Raw genomic sequence first — 6,568 nt, 5'->3', positions numbered from 1 at the left:
TCGTTAATCTGCCTGTTCTGCTCCCCACTCTGTTCCTGGTGAATCCTCTCACCCTCCGCATCTCTGGCCTGTACCCCAGTCTGTATGAATAAATAAATAAGTCTTTAAAAAAAAAATGAGTAGAGAATGCTGAGGAAATCTTATTACTGATTACTAATCTTATTACCTTGATCACTTGGTTAAGATGACATTTACCAGGTCTCTCTACTCTCGTTACACTTTTCCCTATCAAACTGCAATACCGGAATGCCAGCCAGTCTCTGTTTCCCTGACCAATAAAAGGAAACAGAGTTTGACGAGAAGAAAAGCAGTTTGATCTGTCAACAATTTGGGGAGAGCAGCAGGCTCATATCTGAAAGTCCACTGTCTTGATTTTTTCAGCAGAGGGCAAGGTTATTTATCCAGTTAACAAGGGCAGAGCAAGGGGAATAAGGGAGGGCTTATATATAGACTAATATACACAAATATATACATAATTTGGTAATCTCATCCCCTAGAGAGCCCTAGCCAACATACCAGCTAAATCACAGCCACCTTCTCTAATTTTGGAAGCCAAGGTTTGGTGATTGTTAAAAGGCTTGATTTAGGAGGTGGGGTTGGAAAGGAACCCACACAGCTCCTAGCTGGTGTCTCTGCTGTTACACCATCTCAACCATTTGTTTTCTGGAATTTTTATAATTAAGTCTAGAAATGTTTTAGAGAAACAGCTCCACAGTATCAGCATTTTTGCATGTGCTTAAAAAAATAATGTAGTATCTGCTAGTTACAAACTTGTTTTGCTTAAGAGAAACAGTTCAGCTACAGAAACAGTCCAGCTTGTGATTTTCACTTAAAACATACAATTGGTCGATCGAAATCCATGATTTTAATGAAAAAGAACGAGTAAAATACTACGGTACTTATAACATTGATGTTGAAGAAGCATTAGGATACACGTTATTGGTAAGTCTTACATATTAGCGTTCTAACAATTGAAGTACCCTTCAACGTTTATTTGCCAGGTAATTAAGTATTCAAGAAGGCGACCAAATACTTCAACTGCAATTTAAATTGTTTAAAGTGAAGCCAAGAATCAGACTTCCGTATATTATTTCCTAGAACTATCAGAGCAAGGAATCATAAAATGTGTGGTTGTAAACAACAGAAATGTAATGTCTGCTCGTCCTGAAGGCTGAAAGCCTGAGATGAAGGACCAGCGCCCCCTGCAGACCCTAGGAGAGAATGCGTCTGGGGGGAGGTGGGAAGGAAGAGGGGAAAGAAGGGAGGGCGGCACCCCTGTCTTGACCTTCTCTTCTGTGTACTCTTTGCTTTCTCTAATAAGAACAACCTCATTATATTTAGCAGGTACTGTAATTCAGTATAAACTCAGAATTGGTCCTTAATTAAATTTCATCTACAACGATCCCACTTCCAGATAATGCCACATTCTGTCTGAGGTTCTAGGTGGATATGGATGGGAGGTTGGGGGGCAGAGCAACGTGACCCTCGCCTCCCTTCTAGTCCCCTAAAGAATGATCGCCAAAGGGCCGGACTTCTCCATCACAAATCTGCATTCTAAAGATTATTTAGAACAGCTGCTTTCCAAGTGCTCCTTAAACAACTTGATTATCAATTTGCAATCCAAGTTAACTTCTGAATACTCTATTTGGCACTCAGGTATTCTCAAGGTCACCAAACACATGGACACAAAAGAATCTTTTTATTAAAAAGACTTCCGTGCGTTGGCTTTCCTCATTCTTATTCCGCACAAACATTTCTCTTTGAAGAAAGCTGAACTCGCTCCTGACACTCACCTAAACTGACGGAAGAAGTAGGTCCCGGACAAAATGAATGCCTGTCATGATAAAGCAGCTTAAGAACAGGATTCTCTATCAAAGACCAGAAGGATACCAAAAAAAACCGAGTTGAAAACGCCAAGGAACATGGCTGCAAAGATAGGGTCTCATGTGGAGCCTAAAATATTCTTTAGCCGATTAAGGAATGGGAAAACATAATTCATCTTTTTTTGCTATTTTTAGTCTTTATGAAGTGGAATTATAAGGCAGAAGTGATTTTCTGAGAAAAACCTCTTAGCTAAGTCCAGTAAATCTTTCAAAAGTCAAATGAGCCTGAGTAGAGATAAACTACCTCCAGACTTGTTAGATAATGGATTTTCCTTCACTACCTGCAGCTGAGGGCCCGGACCCAGGGCTGAGGGCCGCTCACTGAGGGCTTCTGGGATTGCTCTGCTTCCTGGAGACGACCCACAGCCCACTGCTGGGGAACGGCCACACCGACGCTGGCCACTCCACGTGCTGGTGTGCAGCGGGATCAAGAAGGTAAGGACATTTCTGTCAGGAGAATGTCGCCCACACTGGGGCTCCACTCAGCTGGCTTTACCAATGAGAAAGCAAAGGGGGTGGGGGGACAAGTAGGTGCGGGGAGGGAGAGATTGGGAGAAGGGACGGCATTAGGTTTGCTTGTAAACCTTCATCGTATGTGGCGTTTCAGAGGTGCATCATTTTAAGACAATTATGGAACTTTTCTGGGAATATCTAAGACTGGAAGACACAGTCTTCCATAGTGGGTCTGTTTCTAAATTACCTCTTTAGAAACATTACTGTTACTACCGCCCTCAGGCCATCTAACAAGTGCTCTGGAGATGGTATTCTCCAGCGACACCAAGCTTTTTGTATTTGTTGTAGAAAGAGAGGCCACCTTGGAGGTGAGGGGAAGGAAGAAGAAAACACAGGAAATAGAAACTTGCTCTGATATAATGGTGGGGAAGAATTTTCTCAGTGAAGAAGGGAAAAAATTAGAGCTGGGGTTATAACAAACAAACTAAAAGGCAAAAGCAGACTAAAAAGATGTTATCAAATAGTAAAATAAAGAATAATACAAATAGTTAACAGCCTTTGTTCATAAAGAGCTTGAAAGTCACTGAGAAAATATCAGTGGACCATTACGATATGCTATAATACTCATTTGAAGTGTGTAGCTTGGTGGTATTGAAGACCTTTCATGCTGCTGTGCAAACAATCTCCAGATCTCTCTTAACTGTGCAAAACTGAAGTTCTCTATTAAACAAATCCAGATCCCCATGCCCCCAGTTTCTGATAAACATTGGGGTATCATTTAAAAAGGTTAAAACTAAGCTCCACCCTTGTCCAGCAGGAGGGTTTGGAGGCTTGAAGAGATTAAAGGAATGGAGAAGGTTGCCATGGGAACAGGCCATAAAATTGATCACTTTGACCTTGAATGTGAGGACCAGGACACATTCTGTGTCAAAGGCTGACATCCACCACCTGACACTCCAGCACTAACTGCCTCAAATCGACTCCCCAGCCATGAAAAACCTGTGAAAGCATATTATAAAGAGGAACCCCAAATCTTTCAAGGGCTGACCTCTCCTGCTTCTCTTAGCACTCTTTCAAAAAATCTCCTTTTCTATTCTCTGGTGAATTCTTTTGCCCCTTAACCTCTGACCTCACCCTAATAGTCAACCACCACAGTAACCACTGCTCTCCCTTCTGTCACTGTAGATTTGACTGTTCTAGCTACTTCATATAATAGAAATAATTATCTGTCACTTAACATCCAGTCCATAAATTTCATCCGTTTCTTTCATTTTAAGAATGAATATTATTCACAGATGAATAGATATTTGAGTATTTGTGTTGCTTCTACGTGTTGGTGATTGTTAATAATGCTGCTGTAAGCATAGGTTAAAAAATATCCTGATGACACTGATTTCACTTCTTTTGGCTTTAAATTGTCAAGAGATACCACCTTGGGGTGAGGGGAAGGAAGTAGAAAACACAGGAAATGGAAACCTGAACTTATATCATGGTGGGAAAGAAATGGTGGGTGAAAACTGCTAGAATACATAAAAATATTTTTGAATCTTTGAGGAGCCATACTGTTTTCCTCAGTGACTATATCTCTTCACATTCCCACCCACAGTGCCCATATTTTGATTTCCCCACATTCTCAGTGACACCTGTTATTCTCTGGTGTTTTTGATAGCAGCCGTCCTCGTGGATGTGAGGTGATGTCTCATTGTTGTTTTGTTTGCATTTTCCTCATGACTGGGGGTGCTGAGCATCTTTTCATGTTCACATTTGTGTAGTTTTTTCATGTAGACTATTTGTGTAGTTTGTGTACCATCTTCAGTGAAACGACAACTTGAATCCATTGCCCATTTTAAAATTCAGTTATTTTTATTATTGCTCTTGAGATGTAGGTCCTCTTTATATATTAGGGTTACTTATCCTTTATTGGATACATGATTTGCAAATATATTCTTCCATCCTGTAGGTTGGTTTTTCTCTCTGACACATCACACATTTAAATTTTTGTATAGTCCAGTTGGACTATATTTATTATTGTGTCTTGTGGTTTTAGTGTCATGTGAAGAATTCATTGCCAATCCAGCACCAGTGAAACCTGCTAAGAGTTTTATGGTTTAGCTCTTATATTTAGGCTTATGTAGGCTCATTTTGAGTTAATTTTTGTGTATAACATAACATGATACCCAATATCCTTGGCTTGTGGATATACAGTTTTCCCAGACTGTCCTTTCCCTCAAAGAAGGTTCTTAGCACCATCATTGAATATCAGTAAACCGTATACACAAAGTTCTGTATACTTGTCTATCCATTGGTCTGTGTGTTTGCATTTATGCCAATATGACATAGTTTTGATTGCCATAGCTATTCCATGATATTTTATATTCATACCAGTAATATATGAATGTTCCAGTTGCTACATATCCTTGTCAAAATTTAGTGTTTTGTTATACTTTTAATTTTAGTCATTACATTGGGGATATAGTGATTTCCCAATATGGCTTTTAATTTTCATTTACCTAGTAACTAATGAGGCTGAGTATCTTCTCTTAGCCATTTTTATTTTCTCTTTAGCAGAATGTTTGTTCCAATCTTTTACCCACTTTTCACTGAGTTGTATGAGTTCATCTGTATTCTGGCTACACACCCTTTCAGATAAATGTATTGCAGCTCTCCTCTTCCCAAGACTGTGTCTCACCATTTCAGTTTCTTAACACAGGTTTTCAGAGAACAAGCCCTTTAAATTTTAATGAAGTTCAATTTATCATTTTTCTTTTTTTGGTTAGTGATTTCTGTGCCTATAAATACTTGCCTACACATCAAGGTTGCTTTAGAATTTGATGTTCCTTTGGCAGTTTTTAGTTGCAACTTTTATGTTTGGATTAATGAATCATTTAGAGTTCATTTTCATGTGTGGTATGATGTAAGGGTTGAGGTTAGTTTTGTCTACATAGGACCTACTTGTGCCAGGATAATTTGTTGAAAAATAGTGAACTGGCAGCAAGAAACAAAGTGGAAAGTTTTGAGTCACATTCTCACCCACAGACACAAAGAATAAAATAATAAAATTATCTCCACTTGAGATAATTTTTTTTTAAGATTTATTTATTCATACAGAAGTGGGGTACAGGCCAGAGATGCGGAGGGTGAGAGGATTCACCAGGGACAAAGTGGGGAGCAGAATAGGCAGATCGACGAAGTACATTGCTGAGGGGAACAGCGGATGGGTCTGGAGAAGTCTGCCACGCCATGTGGTCACCTCCCGGGCAGGCGGGAATCAAACTCATGAGGAAGTGGCTTCAGCTTCTTAGTGCTGTGCTTTAACCCACTGCGCCACCAGGAAAGGCCCGAGATAATTTTTTTTAATGAATAATATAATAGTTTATTTTTGCATCATTTTGTGCATTTTTCCATCCACTTGAGATAATTTTTAAAGATTGATTTATCTATGCCTGCAGAACTGGAGTACAAGCCAGAGGTGCAGGGGTGGTGAGTGGATTCACCAGAGACAGAGTGGGGAACAGAACAGGCAGACTGATGAAGTACACTGCTGAGAGGAGCAGCAGGTGAGACAGGTCTGCTGCGCCATGTGGGTCACCTCTGGGGCAGGGATTGAATTGCACTGAAGCTGTTGCAGCTTGCTTGCAGTGCTGCGCCTTAAACTGTTTCGCCACCAGGCAGTGCCCCCACTTGAGTATTTGAAGGGAGAAGGGTGTTCACAGGAAAAGCCACATTTTAGCTGAACTTAGGAAGGGAAAGTGACGTTTATCTGGGAGACTGTCTGGGGCATGTGGATGGAGAGGAGAAGTGTAGAAAAGATCAAGTTGGATTTATGCAGCCAAGGTCCTGGATGGATGGTGCAGGTCATGACTAGGATAATGGTACCTCCCAATGTCCCCCCAATTTCACAGTATACATCTGTATTCCTGACATGCAACTTATCAAGTGTCCGGGTACAGACAATACATTGTAAGATCTGATCTGTCTAGAGGTTGACTGAGGAGAGTGTGCTGCTTGGTGGAGTTGCTATCTGTTGCTGACTTGGGGTGCTAACGTACTGGGACCTGATGCCTGGGATGATCTTTCTTCCTTCATGAGTGTTTGGTGGTAAAGAATGCCCAAGTTTGACCCAGAAATGACCACTGAGAAATGATCTCACCTAAGGCGATCGTAAGCGCTACAGGCAAGTATTACTTTCCAAGAAAAATGTTTGTTTCCGTATTATATACTTAAAACCTGAA

This window comes from Condylura cristata, unplaced genomic scaffold (genome assembly GCF_000260355.1).
Source record: "Condylura cristata isolate star-nosed mole 26May11 unplaced genomic scaffold, ConCri1.0 scaffold00003, whole genome shotgun sequence".
NCBI classification, from domain to species: Eukaryota; Metazoa; Chordata; class Mammalia; order Eulipotyphla; family Talpidae; genus Condylura; species Condylura cristata.
Note: the sequence above shows the minus strand (reverse complement) of the source record.